Source organism: Pongo abelii, chromosome 13 (genome assembly GCF_028885655.2).
Source record: "Pongo abelii isolate AG06213 chromosome 13, NHGRI_mPonAbe1-v2.0_pri, whole genome shotgun sequence".
In the NCBI taxonomy this organism is placed as follows: domain Eukaryota; kingdom Metazoa; phylum Chordata; class Mammalia; order Primates; family Hominidae; genus Pongo; species Pongo abelii.
Genome location: NC_071998.2, coordinates 79,885,882 through 79,900,269, shown reverse-complemented (window position 1 = coordinate 79,900,269; position 14,388 = coordinate 79,885,882). Strand labels below are relative to the sequence as shown.

The 14,388-nt window shown below is 37.9% G+C and overlaps 1 pseudogene; it reads left to right on the top strand.

Annotated features, from left to right (window-relative positions):
- The window catches only part of LOC100440965 (bifunctional phosphoribosylaminoimidazole carboxylase/phosphoribosylaminoimidazole succinocarboxamide synthetase-like), a 28,129-nt pseudogene extending 20,340 nt beyond the window's left edge, over positions 1-7,789 (top strand).
- Positions 7,790-14,388: the final 6,599 nt, after the last annotated feature.

Below are 14,388 nucleotides of genomic sequence, written 5' to 3'. Positions count from 1 at the left end.
AAGGTTGGAACTCCAGGTTTGCAAAACCCTTAGGGTCAGGCTTGAGTGAAAATGCAAGCCTCAGAGTCAAAACCAATTTACAATATAAGATGCAGTTGGTTGGCATAAAGAATGCAGTAAGGCTTTAAAAAAAGTTTAATTAAGAAAAGTTTGGGAGAAAAAAAGATAAATGTTGCCTGGAGCTTTCATTTAAATTGGAGACGTCCTAAAAAGCCCCTGGCCAGTTCTTGCCCCTCACAGCTGAAGGACCTGGCAAAACCCCAGCCTTCAGTAATAATTAACGCTCATAAAGTTAAAATGAAGTTATCAAGGGGCCATTTTGGCCATGCTTAAAAGACTAACCACATCTGCCAAAACAGTGTCATTTCCAAACTCTTAATTTTTGCAACATGTATATATGTGTTCTCAGTTTTCAGTGTATGCATTACTGAGAGGAAAACAGCCAGAGAGAAAGAAAAGTGCTTTTTCATTAATCAAAAGGAGACTAGACTGCTGTTTCTGCGTACTATGCACAGCAAGATTCAGAGTTTAACATTGTCATTCAAAGAGTTGATGTTGAACAAAAAATAACAGTTGAACTTATTCCTGCTTGACACCAAAAAGTATTATTAATTTTTAATTTCCTGGGCATACAGTATGCATCAGTATTTTCTGAATTAGATTCTGAGAGAGTAATTTTGACTATGGGACCACTAGTAAAATATCAGCTCACAATCTACAGTTATCAACATTCAGACAAACAAGCTAGTGTTAGGGAATGCCAGCAGAAACTAAAACAGTCAAGAAATTTTGATTCTGAAATAGAATATAAAGTAACAATGTGTGAAATATTTGAAGAAATAAAATGAAAGGTCAATGAGACAGATTATTTTTGAAGTGGTTTTTTTTAAAAAAAAAAACTTTGTGTGTGTGTGTGTGTGTGTGTGTGTATGTCTGTCCAAAGTCTTGCAAGTTTCATGAGATAAAAGAGGTAGAATGGGAGCACATTCAACTTCGTTCAGTGGATAAATGGATAAACTCTGGGTTGGGAGACAAAGTCAAAAGTTGACCTTGCCCAGATGTTTTGAATCCAGGGCTGCTGAGTTAAGGAACAAGATAATGGGGTTCCATTACTAACTAAAAACCCCTGATGCAAAGGCCCAGGCCTTCCCCACGCCCTGGTTTTCCTCAGCCATCTCTCTTCTTGTATCTCATATATTTTCCTAGGAGAAACCATGTACTTTGCAAGGATTCTAATACAGTACTTCTGAGTTGTAACTTTCTTTTATTTACTCAATAAATATCTAATGAGTGACTACTAGGTGCCAGAACTTCTTAGCACTGGGATTCAGCAGAATTTGTCCTCTTGGAATTATATCCTAGAAAAGAGGAAAAATAAACAGAGAAAATGTAAAAGCAATTATGATCATTTTAAATGGTGATAAATGCTTTGAAGGAAACAGGTAATCCAGAGTGATGAGGGTGGCTGCGTTAGGTGGAATGGCTCTGAGAAGCCAGGCTGAAGCATGGTTACTGCTGAGATCCTACTGACGAGGATCCTGGCATGCCAAGACTGGCCAAAGAGAGGACGGATGTTTGAGGGAAACAGGCAGAATTTCAAACAGAGGGTCTATAACTGTGCGATGGGAACTTCTGTCTGTGGAAAGAATCTAGAAAATGTCCTTCAGGATCATGCGTGCAGCGGTAGGAAACAGAGTCCAAGAAACAGGCATGAACCAGATTCCGCAGGCCTGAGATGCCAAGATAAGGTATTTGGATTTTGTTCTCAGTGTGTTGAGAGGTGCATTTGAGAGTTTGCAACCAGGGAGGCGTGTAATGTGATTTATGTTTTCTTAAAAAGTCTCTTTGGCTGTTGTGTATCTACATGTGTCTACAACCACATTTAGATACTTATGAGAGGTATCAAGGGCTTCTGACATTACAGGGCTTGAGGTACCCTGAAGGGCTCTCTCACTACAATATACATGGTAGGATCCCAGGAAAGCGATGGGAAATTTTCAAGAAGGAGTGAGGAGAAAGGCTGAGCTGAAACCTGAACAGAGCAGGTGTGCAAACACAAACTTTGAAGGCAAATTCTTAGAATTGCACTGCAAAGAAGTCAAACTTTGGACCCACTGCAGGATTGGAGATCTGAACTCAAGCTCCTAAAGAAGCAGTGTGGTTGTAGTCTGGTAGTATCCTTGAGCTCCCAGCAGAAGCAACAAAAATGCTCTATATTGCAAAGTAACCTATTTTAATCCCAAGGATTTTCTCAGATTAAGTTCAAAAAAATATGAGCTCACAATCTACAGTTATCAACATCCAGACAAACAAGCTAACATTAGGGAATGCCAGCAGAAACTAAAACAAAACACTCAAGAAATTGTAATTATAAAATAGTATATAAAGTAACAATGTGTGAAATGTTTGAAGAAATAAAAGGCGGATCTTAAAAATCATTATGGAGGCTGGGTCTAGTGGCTCACGCCTGTAATCCCAGCACTTTGGGAGGCCAAGGCGGGTGGATCACCTGAGGTCAGGAGGTCGAGACCAGCCTGGCCAACATGGCGATACCTCGTCTCTACTAAAAATACAGAAATTAGCTGGGTGTGGTGGTGAACACCTGTAATCCCAGCTACTTGGGGGGCTGAGGCAGGAGAATCACTCGTAACCGGGAGGCAGAGGTTGCAGTGAGCTGAGATCAAGACACTGCGCTCCAGCCTGAGTGACAGAGCGAGATTCCATCTCAAAAAAAAAAAAAAAATTATGGAGTAAAATACTGTAAAAAATTACAAGACATATTTGAAAATTATCAAATGACACAATGAATAAAAATGTAATTATTAAAATTAAAATGTTAATGATAAGTTAACTCGTGGATTAAGCAGAGATTGAGGAATTGGTGAACTGAAATATGGGCCTAGAGAAATTGAACAAAGCCTAATACAGGGATAAGGAGATAGGAAATATAAAAGAGAATAAAGACACAGAGGATAGAATACAATATTTGTTACATCTATCAAAGTCCCAGAAGGAGAGAACAGAGAGACAAGAAAAGAGGTGATTTTTAGGAATTTCCAGAGTTAGTTGATTTCATGGTGCACAGATGCAGGAAACATAACAAATACCCAACGAAATAAATAAAAAGCAATATATATGCAGAGAGATTTTGCGATATGGTTGCAGAATCTCAAGTCAAAGAGAAGATCTTGAAAGCAACCAAAGAGAAAAATAGAGCAACTACAAACAAGCAATCATTATCCTGACAGAGGCTTCTCAACAGTGAGCATGGAAACCAGAAGACAATGAAGTCACATCTGACCACAAAATTATTGCCAACTTAGAATTGTAAAGCTATAAAAAGTATCTTTCAAAAAAGGTATCTTTCAAAAAGAAAGGCAGCATAAATACATTTTCATTTGAATAAAAACGGAGTTACTTTTAGACATCTTCTGATCTAAAATATTCTGAAAGATGTATTTCATTAAGGAAATTCTAAAATATGTATTTGTTTCAGTAGGAAGTTCAGAAAACATATCCAGAATAAAAGCCTGGGATACTTAAAGGAATTATGACCAAAAGAACATTGAAGTAAATAAAAACAAATATTAGCCGTGTTAAATAAAAATGTCTCACGTGGGGGTTAAAAAAAAAAGAAAGAAGAGAGCTAGAGTAGTAGACATCAATGGCATGTGAACGAGGGGGGAGGAGATGATAGGAATTTTTTTGTTTGTTCTGTTTTGTTTTGCTTTGTTTTGAGACAGAGCCTCGCTTTGGAGTGCAGTGCCATGATCTCAGCTCACTGCAACCTCCGCCTCTCGGGATCAAGGGATTCTTCTGCCTCAGCCTCCGGAGTAGCTGGGATTACAGGCACGTGCCACCATGCCCGGCTAATTTTTGTATTTTTAGTAGACACAGGGTTTCACCATGTTGGCCAGGCTGGTCTCAAACTCCTGACCTCAAGTAATCCACCTGCCTCGGCCTCCCAAAGTTCTGGGATTACAGGCATGAGCCACCGTGCCTGGCCTATAGATAGGAGTTTTGTGCTCTAAGGTTCATGTACAGATAAAGAGATAATTAAGGTATTTATCAACTTTAGATTCTGTTAAATCATCACAGTGACATTTCAAAGGTAGTTGCTCAAAGAGGAAAATAGATCAATACTTCCAAATTATTATACAGGGAAAGTATGGAATAAGACAAAATTAAAAATATACCAAACTCAACGTACTCCCCTTTCAAAGAAAGCAAGACAAAAGAAGGATAAAAGGAGCAAGAAAAAAATTAAGTTAGATAATTGAAATAAATCTAAAAACATCAGTAATAACAATTACTCTAAAGTGACTTACCTTGCTCTTCAAAAAAGCCAGATTGAATATTTTTAAAAGCAATAAAATACTTTTTACAAGCAACATGCCTAAAACAAAAGAATGACTGGAAGATTGAGAGAAAATGGTTGAAAAAATATAAACCAGGCAAATAATCAATAAAAGGCTGGTTATTACATCAAATAGAAGAATCAAGTCTTGAAGCATTATTAGAGTAAACCCAGTAATCAAAAAAGAATAAAAGAATCAATTCACCAGAAAGCAAAATAATGTATAACTTATATGCGTCTAATGAAATAAGCTAAAAACATATAAAGCAAAACTTGATAGAACTATAGGAAGAAACAGCACGTCTATAATTGCAGTGGGAAATGTTAACACACTTCTCTCAATTATCAATGCATGAAACAATCTGAACAACTGTAAAATGGTAAATACAAGCAGTTATTCAAATAGCTACTAACAAGTTTGAACTCATAAAAATATATGGAATCCAGCCAGGAACAGCGGCTCTCGCCTGTAATCCCACCACTTTGGAAGGCCAAGGAGGGAGGATCGCTTGACCTCAGGAATTCAAGACCAGCCTCAGCATGGTGAAACCTGGTGTTACTAAAAAATACAAAAATTAGCTGGGCAAGGTGGCATGTATCTGTAGTCCCAGCTACTTGGGAAGCTGAGGTGGAAGAATAGATTGAGCCCAGGAGGTCAAGGCTGCAGTGAGCTATAACTGTACCACTGCACTTCAGCCTGGGCAACAGAACGAGACCCTGTCTCGAAAAAATACACACACAACGTATGTGCGTGTGTGTATATACACATAAATACACACACGTATATATATACACATATATACACACACACATATACACACACGTGTGTGTGTATATATACACGTATATAGAAATATACATAGATGTGTGTACATATGTGTGTACATATATATGCATATAGAATCCTGTACATCTCAAAGAATATACATTATTAGAATAAACAGAAGATTTGATAACCACATACTATAAAATAATGCTCCATACATTTTTTTAAAATGTAGGGGGTTATAACCAAAATTTTTCTCTAAAATAAACCAGACTGGAAAAGAATAGAAAATATCAGAGCACATCATACTGAAGAAGAAATTTATCATTTCAAGAAAATTGCTTTAGATATAAACATCCTAATATATGTATATTTGTGTATGTGATGAGTCTCAATATAAATGTATTTCTTATATAGTCACAGTCAAAAATGTTTCAAAACCACTACCTAAGAAACTTTTGTACATAGGCCTCTGGAGAAATGTACAAATATATTCACAGCAAGATTATCCATATCGGAAACCAATAAGTTGTTCTCTCTTCCTGGGATGGAGCATGGACAGCACTGCAGAGCAGTAAGAATGAACCATAGATCTATGCCCAGCAACATAGATGAGCCATAAAACTAATGTTGAATTGTTAAAAAGCAAGACAGTATATATGAACCTCAAAAACAAAGTTAAATGACATTTTTTAATGATATACAACATATAAATATGTGTTAAAAATATTTAAGTATCAGGAAAATGATAAGTTAATTTCAGGTTGGAAGACAGCTATTGCTGGGGAAAAGGCAGGATAACAGGATCGGGGAAAACACACAAGTATGAGATGAAATCATATGAAATTGCCTCTATTCAAAAATTTTTTAATCTTCAAAAATGGCATTTCACATGGTTCAACCTAATAGCTCCAAGTGTACTGGTAACATCCTGTCACTTAAGATGAGTTGTGAGTTTACAAATATTAGGTTTACGATTATGATGCCTAACTTGAATTTGTTTATGTATTACGTTACATGTATAAAGTATTACAACATTTAAAAAAAAAAAACCTTTCTTAAAAGAGTGCAACAAGGTCCCTGGGGTCCATGTGAGAGACAGTTGGACAAGGTTGGAAACCAGAAAAAGGAGAGACGTTAAAGGGTGGAGGATTTATTATAGTTAGTTGAAGGCAAGCTCAGTAAGGCTCTCTGATGTGCTGGTTACTGGGAATGAGGGAAAGGACAGCAAATCTGTGTCAATTTCCTCTGAGCTAAATGAAACAATATAAGATGATGCTTTCACTTGGGGACGAGGAGTTAGGGTTTGATATGGGTTTGTTTTATGGTATAAAATATACCACCATGAAAGTTACAGATGTTCAGGACAGAAATTTTAGGAAATGTAAAAAAATATAAAAAATAAAATAGGTTACCACCCCCAGCCCACTCAGGCTAATAGAAACAGCTAAGGTACTGAACACTGGTTAAAAAAAGAAAAAATACATGAGAAAAAAAAAGTCTATGAATTGTTAGGTAGTTCACAGAAAGCCCTCTTGTAGTCCAAGGACCATATTATAGCAGGAAATGCAGCTAGAATCGCCTGGAAGGAAAAGCTGCAATCACAAATAAAATCATTAGTTGTATAATATTTTTCAGTCATTACAGGAAGCAAGTATCAAAGCTGCTTTCACCAAAAAATGTGGGGATATGGTTTTCATTGTGCCCCAGTGTGAAATTATTCCAGTTAAAGGGGTTTGCAGAATAGCAACTAGCTGTTTTCTTAAAAGAAATCCTGGTGTCATCGACATATGTGAGTTTTACTCACCTAACATGGAGATGTTTTCAAGGGTGCTGCCAGTAATGAGAAACAGTGAATTGCTGTGAAATTTTGCTGTGCTGGACTTGGTAAAGGCCAAAGTGAAGTGGCTAGCGTGAGTCATGCTGCACAGGTTATTTTTAAAATACTGGAGAAATCCTGGTTGCCACAGAACAGTGTACAAGTTGACACGATTGAATTTGGTGTTGATGTAACCACCAGAGAAGTTGTTGTTGCTGCTGATGTTACTGATAATGATACCCGGAGACTCTGGCCATCAAGAGATCAAAGCAAACAGAAAGACAAACGGTCTTATTGTGACCTCAAAGAAGCAACTCTGGAAGGGCTCCAGATGGTAAAGAAAAACTTTGAGTGGGTTGCAGAGATTGTAGAATTGCTTTGGAAATCAGAAAGTCAGTGCAGGGGTGTAATATGCATAAGCTCAATGTCTGATCTAGATCACCGTGAAAAAATCAAGAGGGCCTGCGGAAATTTTGGGTTTGGGTAACATCTGCCCATAAAGGACTAGATGAAACTCTGAGGATTAAAGCTGAGTCTGAAGGGGATGGCATTCCTTCTGTATTTGTGGCAGTGGCAGGCAGAGGCCATGGCTGGGGACCAGTGATGCCTGGGAACACTGCATAACCAGGTAGTTATCAGCTATCCTCCCCTCACACCAGACAGTGACCTCAGGATGTGTGAGCTTCCCTTTGACAGGGGTCTCAGGTAGTGGACCGTACTTTCTGCAGAAGACTCAGCTCAGTATGATGCCCAGATATTTGGATTAAGCAATCATTTGGCAGGAGGCAAACTGTGAACAAGCATATTGAACACATGGATTTCATTGAAAAGAAAATCAGAGATATAATTTATAAGAAAAAATGCCATTCACAAGGCAAGGATGCCCTCTCTCACCACTCCTATTCAACATAGTGTTGGAAGTTCTGGCCAGGGCAATCACGCAAGAGAAGAAATACAAGGTATTCAATTAGGAAAAGAGGAAGTCAAATAGTCCCTGTTTGCAGATGGCATGATTGTATATTTAGAAAACCACATTGTCTCAACCCAAAATCTCATTAAGCTAATAAGCAACTTCAGCAAAGTCTCAGGATACAAAATCAATGTGCAAAAATCACAAGCATTCCTATACACCAATAACAGAAAAACACAGAGCCAAATCATGAGTGAACTCCCATTCACAATTGCTTCAAAGAGAATAAAATACCTAGGAATCCAACTTACAAGGGATGTGAAGGACCTCTTCAAGGAGAACTACAAACCACTGCTCAATGAAATAAAAGAGGACACAAACAAATGGAAGAACATTCCATGCTCATGGATAGGAAGAATCAATATCATGAAAACGGCCATACTGCCCAAGGTAATTTATAGATTCAATGCCATCCCCATCAAGCTACCAATGACTTTCTTCACAGAATTGGAAAAAACTACTTTAAAGTTCATATGGAACCAAAAAACAGCCCGCATTGTCAAGACAATCCTAAGCCAAAAGAACAAAGCTGGAGGCATCACATTATCTGACTTCAAACTATACTACGCGGCTACAGTAACCAAAACGCATGGTACTGGTACCAAAACAGAGATATAGACCAATGGAACAGAATAGAGCCCCCGGAAATAATACCACACATCTACAACCATCTGATCTTTGACAAACCTGACAAAAACAAGCAATGGGGAAAGATTCCCTATTTAATAAATGGTGCTGGGAAAACTGGATAGCCATATGTAGAAAGCTGAAACTGGATCCCTTCCTTACACCTTATACAAAAATTAATTCAAGATGGATTAAAGACTTAAATGTTAGACCTAAAACCATAAAAACCCTAGAAGAAAACCTAGGCAATACCATTCAGGCCACAGGAATGGGCAAGGACTTCATGACTAAAACACCAAAAGCAACAGCAACAAAGCCAAAATTGACAAATAGGATCTAATTAAACTAAAGAACTTCTGCACAGCAAAAGAAATTACCATCAGAGTGAACAGGCAACCTACAGAATGGGAGAAAATTTTTACAATCTACCCATCTGACAAAGGGCTAATATCCAGAATCTACAAAGAGCTTAAAAAAATTTACCAGAAAAAATCAAACAACCCCCTCAGAAAGTGGGCAAAGGATATGAACAGACACTTCTCAAAAGAAGACATTTATGCAGCCAAAAGACACATGAAAAAATGCTCATCATCACTGGCCATCAGAGAAATGCAAATCAAAACCACAATGAGATACCATCTCACACCATTTAGAATGGTGATCATTAAAAAGTCAGGAAACAACAGGTGCTGGAGGGGATGTGGATAAATAGGAACACTTTTACACTGTTGGTGGGACTGTAAACTAGTTCAACCATTGTGGAAGACAGTGTGGCGATTCCTCAAGGATCTAGAACTAGAAATACCATTTGACCCAGCCATCCCATTACTGGGCATATACCCAAAGGATTATAAATCATGCTGCTATAAAGACTCATGCACATGTATGTTTATTGCAGCACTATTCACAATAGCAAAGATGTGGAACCAACCCAAATGTCCATCAATTATAGACTGGATTAAGAAAATGTGGCACATATACACCATGGAATACTATGCAGCCATAAAAAATGATGAGTTCATGTCCTTTGTAGGGACATGGATGAAGCTGGAAACCATCATTCTCAGCAAACTATCGCAAGGACGGAAAACACCACACGTTTTCACTCATAGGCGGGAATTGAAAAATGAGAACACTTGGACACAGGGTGGGGAACATCACACACTGGGGCCTGTCATGGGGTGGGGGGAGGGGGGAGGGATAGCATTAGGAGATATACCTAATGTAAATGACGAGTTAACATGTGCAGCACACTGACATGGCATATGTATACCTATGTAACAAACCTGCATGTTGTGCACATGTACCCTAGAACTTCAAGTATAATTAAAGAAAAAAAAAAAAAACTCAAGCTTCTACCAGGCTCTCAAAAAAAAAAAGAAAAAAAGAATGCCATTGCATTTTTTAAGGAAAACACTTCAAATTTCTAATTTAGCTGCAGGAACAAAAGCAAAATAAAAAGATGATTTTATTTATGTATTTATTGAAATGGAGTCTCACTTTGTCACCCAGGCTGGAGTACAGGGGCACAATCTCGGCTCACTGCAACCTCCACCCACTGGGTTCAAGTGATTCTCCTGGCTCAGCCTCCAGAGTAGCTGGGACTACAGGTGTGTACAGGGGCACAATCTCGGCTCACTGCAACCTCCACCCACTGGGTTCAAGTGATTCTCCTGGCTCAGCCTCCAGAGTAGCTGGGACTACAGGTGTGCACCACCATGTCTGGTTAATTTTTGTATTTTTAGTAGAGACGGGCTTTCACCATGTTGGCCAGGCTGGTCTCAAACTCCTGACCTCAAGTGATCTGCTCTCCTCAGCCTTCCAAAGTGCTAGGATTACAGGTGTAAGCCACCACACCCAGCCAAAAAGATGATTTTAAATCAGAGAAGACAAATTAAAGGTATTGGTAAAAACAAAAAAAAAAAAAGAAAGAAAAAAAAACGGAAACCAAAAATAAAATAAATTGAAAATCACTTATAATTTTACCATACAGAAACTGTCTTTTAAATGACATTCCAATAGCAATGAGCACATCTAGCAACCCATCTTGGTTTCTAAATACCTTTCTCCACTAAAAAGAACCGGAGGCCAGGCGCAATGGCTCACGCCTGTAATCCCAGCACTTTGTGAGGCCAAGGCGAGCAGATCACCTGAGGTCAGGAGTTCAAGACCAGCCTGGCCAACATGGTGAAACCCCGTCTCTACAAAAATACAAAAATTAGCCCGGCATGATGGCAAGTGCCCATAATCCCAGCTACTCAGGAGGCTGAGACAGGAGAATCACTTGAACCCGGGAGGCAGAGTTTGCAGTGAGTTGAGATTGCACCACTGCACTCCAGCCTGGACAACAGAGTGAGACTCCATCTCAAAAAAAAGAAAAAGAACTAGGGCTTTTGGGAGAAATAGTTGATTCTATGGCTAGGGCAGAAAAAAGAAGATGAAGCTGGAACATTTAGTTACAGAGTGTAAGAAAATGGTCAAGAGTGATGGAGAGTTGACAAAAGGGCATGAAAAAGAGATTTGAAAAGGCTTCTGCCAGCTAAATCTGGAATAATTTGAATATCAAAGTAAATAATGATGGTAAAGGATTATAAACCTTTGAATAAAACAGGGAACCATCAGTTCATACAGATATAAACACAAAAACAAATACAAGTCGAGAGAAAAGGAAGTTTTCCTTATAATATAATGCTAATAATAAATGTATAAGTGAAAATGCCAAACAACATGGTAACAATAAATCCAGCCAAGAAACATCAATAGGCACTAAATCTGGTAGGTTAATGAGTACAAGTTTGATGAGAAACTGGATAATCATACAATTTCCACATAACTTTCCACAAAATACCACTTAGAAAGAGAACAAGAATAGCATGACCGTGAAGAAGCTGGATGACCTTAACCCAGTGACCCAACTTAACATCACCTGTAATGGGACAAGCTGACATCACAGGCCACCTCACAGAAGGCAGTGAGACCTCAGCATTATTTCTGTAATTGCCTGCCAAAAATGCATCACCTCTGCCCATTATGAGGAATTATCAGACAGAAACAAACAAATGAGCATGCTACAAAATGTGTGACAGAAAGTCAGGGGCTTAACTGTTCTAGAATGAAGGAGATTAAAGAAACATAACAACTAAATGCAAAGTGGGGTCCTAGGTTGGATTTTTTGGCTATAAAGGATATTACTGGTGAAACTCAAAGGGGGTCTGAGGATCGGATGGTAGTATTACATCAGTGTTAACGGTTATACAGAGACAACACAGAAGAAGGTCCTTCAGTATTTATATCACTATAAATACAGAAGTATTTGGGGGTGATGGGAATCCCAGCAACAACTTGCCCTCAAATAATTCAGTTAAAAAAAAAAAGCTCTTTGTACAGTACTTGCAACTTTTCTGGATGCTTGGATTTCATAATAAAATTACTTTGAAAAAAATATCTACTTGAGATAGTGCCATAAAGAAGCAAGAATAGAGAAATCTCTACTATTCTGTTATATGGCTTGGTGCCCCACCATTAATGATCCTTAACTTTAGATCTTCAAGCATATTTAACTCTCTAGGCCTTGGATGACCATGCAGGGGTTGTGCAGCGATAAGGTCAACCTTAGTAGCTAAGAGAGAGAGAAAGGCAGATCATACTAATCAAGTTAAGCAGTTTACACAAACCTATAATGTGAGTTGTCACTATTTCCATTTTTCAGGTGCAAAAATTGAAGCTCAGAAAGGGGAAGGAAGTTGGCCAAGATCACACAGTAAACATTCCAGCTAGAATTAAAGACCCCAAGGTCTGTGCACTCAACAGCCCTTTAGCAGGGTTTATCTTTCTTGTGGTAAATTAAAAGCCAAAGGGCTACTTACAGGTAGTTGTCTGGTGAGGAAAGCCAAGGGGAGTATGCCCAGGATAAATACCATCACCAATTGCCCTGTTCTGCAGCGGCAATCGAAGATCCACACCCCTTGCTGCCATCCAGTGCTTCCTGAAGACCCCAGGGAAGTCCTCAGTTGACAGAATCTTCCTTATCCTGCTCTCCACCCTTCACTTCTGACGTGGGCTCTTCCAAGGCCTTCCTTTGGCACAGCCAAAGAAATACTCAGTGACAGATCAACACAAAATGATGTCCTCAGAATGCTCTGGGCCTCTCTGGGAATGTCATCTTAATTAGAAAACCTTTCATGACTTTTAATTTGTATTGGTCATTTAAGAAGGCATTGAATTAGCTGAGGATTCAGCAACATTGAATACTGACTCTTAAGAACCTCATTTAATTTACTTTGTTATTTACCAAGTACAGGTATTGGAATGTGAATGATGAGAGTTTATCTTTGCAAATGCATACAAGAGTTTTTAAACTTACAGTTTAAAAGAGTGTCTGAGCATGTACCGCCCAGACCAAAAAATATATATATCAAATGCTGTAAGATCTAATATTTGTTTCCTCCAAAGAAAAAGCAATCACTGCTTTTGAAATGGACATTAGCTCTTTTTTTAAGTACTTAATTCAGTGTTTATCACAAAGCAGATATGCAATAACTATTTATTATATGGATAAATTAGTGTTGGTACCAAGAGCCAAGAAAATTGCCATCATCACACAAATGGTCATGTATCGGCTTCATCAAAATGAAAGTTCTTTATAATTAAATTTAAAAGACAGCATTTTATTTAGGAAAGTTCCTAAATTAATCCTATAAGTGTCAATTTGCTAATCTTATTCAACAGTGATATTTAAATAATTTATTGATATTAAAAGCACTTTTCACTAAGAAAGGTATTTTGAAGTTGAAAGTGTAAAACTTTCTTCAACAACAAAGGAAAAGAATGCATGGAAAATTTTAGATCAAATTATAGCTTTCAATGTTATATTACTATTTTCAAAATTTTTAATTGTCTTTTTTAGAAATTTTTCTGGGTACATAGTAGGTGAGCATATTTATGGGGTACATGAGATGTTTTGATACAGGCATGCAATGTGAAATAAGCACATCATTAAGAATGAGGTATCCATCCCCTCAAGGGTAGATTTATCCATTGAGTTTCAAACAATCCAATTACAGTCTTTAAGTTATTTTAAAATGTACAGTTATTACTATCGTCACCTTGTTGTGCTATCAAATAGTAGATCTTATAGATCTTATTCATTATTTCTATTTTTTAATACTCATCTCCACCTCCCTCTCAGCCCCTCACTACCCTTCCCAGCCTCTGGTAACCATTCTTCTACTCTCTATGCCCATGAGTTCAATCATTTTGATTTTTAGCTCCCACAAATAAATGAGGACATGCGATGTTTGTCTTTCTATGCCTGTCCTATTTCACTTAACATAATGATCTCCAGTTCCATCCATGTTATTACAAATGACTGGATCTCATTCTTTTTTATGGCTGAGTAGTACTCCATTGTGTATATGTACCACATTTTCTTTATCCATTCATCTGTTAATAGGCACTTAGCCTGCTTCCAAATCATAGCTATTATAAACAGTGCTGCAACAAACATAGGAGTGCAGATATCTCTTCAATATACTGATTTCCTTTCTTGGGGCTATATACCTAGTGGGTGAGAATGCTGGATCATATTGTAGCTCAATTTTTAGTTTTCTGAGGAAACTCCAAACTGTTCTCCATGGTGGTTGTACTAATTGACATTCCTCCAACAGTGTACAAGTGTTCCCTTTACTCCATATTCCCACCAGCATTTGTTATTGCCTATCTTTTGGATAAAAGCCATTTAAACTGGGGTGAGATGATATCTCATTGTAGTTTTGATTTGCATTTCTTTGTTTGTTTATTTGTTTGTTTCTTTTTGTTTGTTTGAGACAAGGTCTCACTCAGTCACCCAG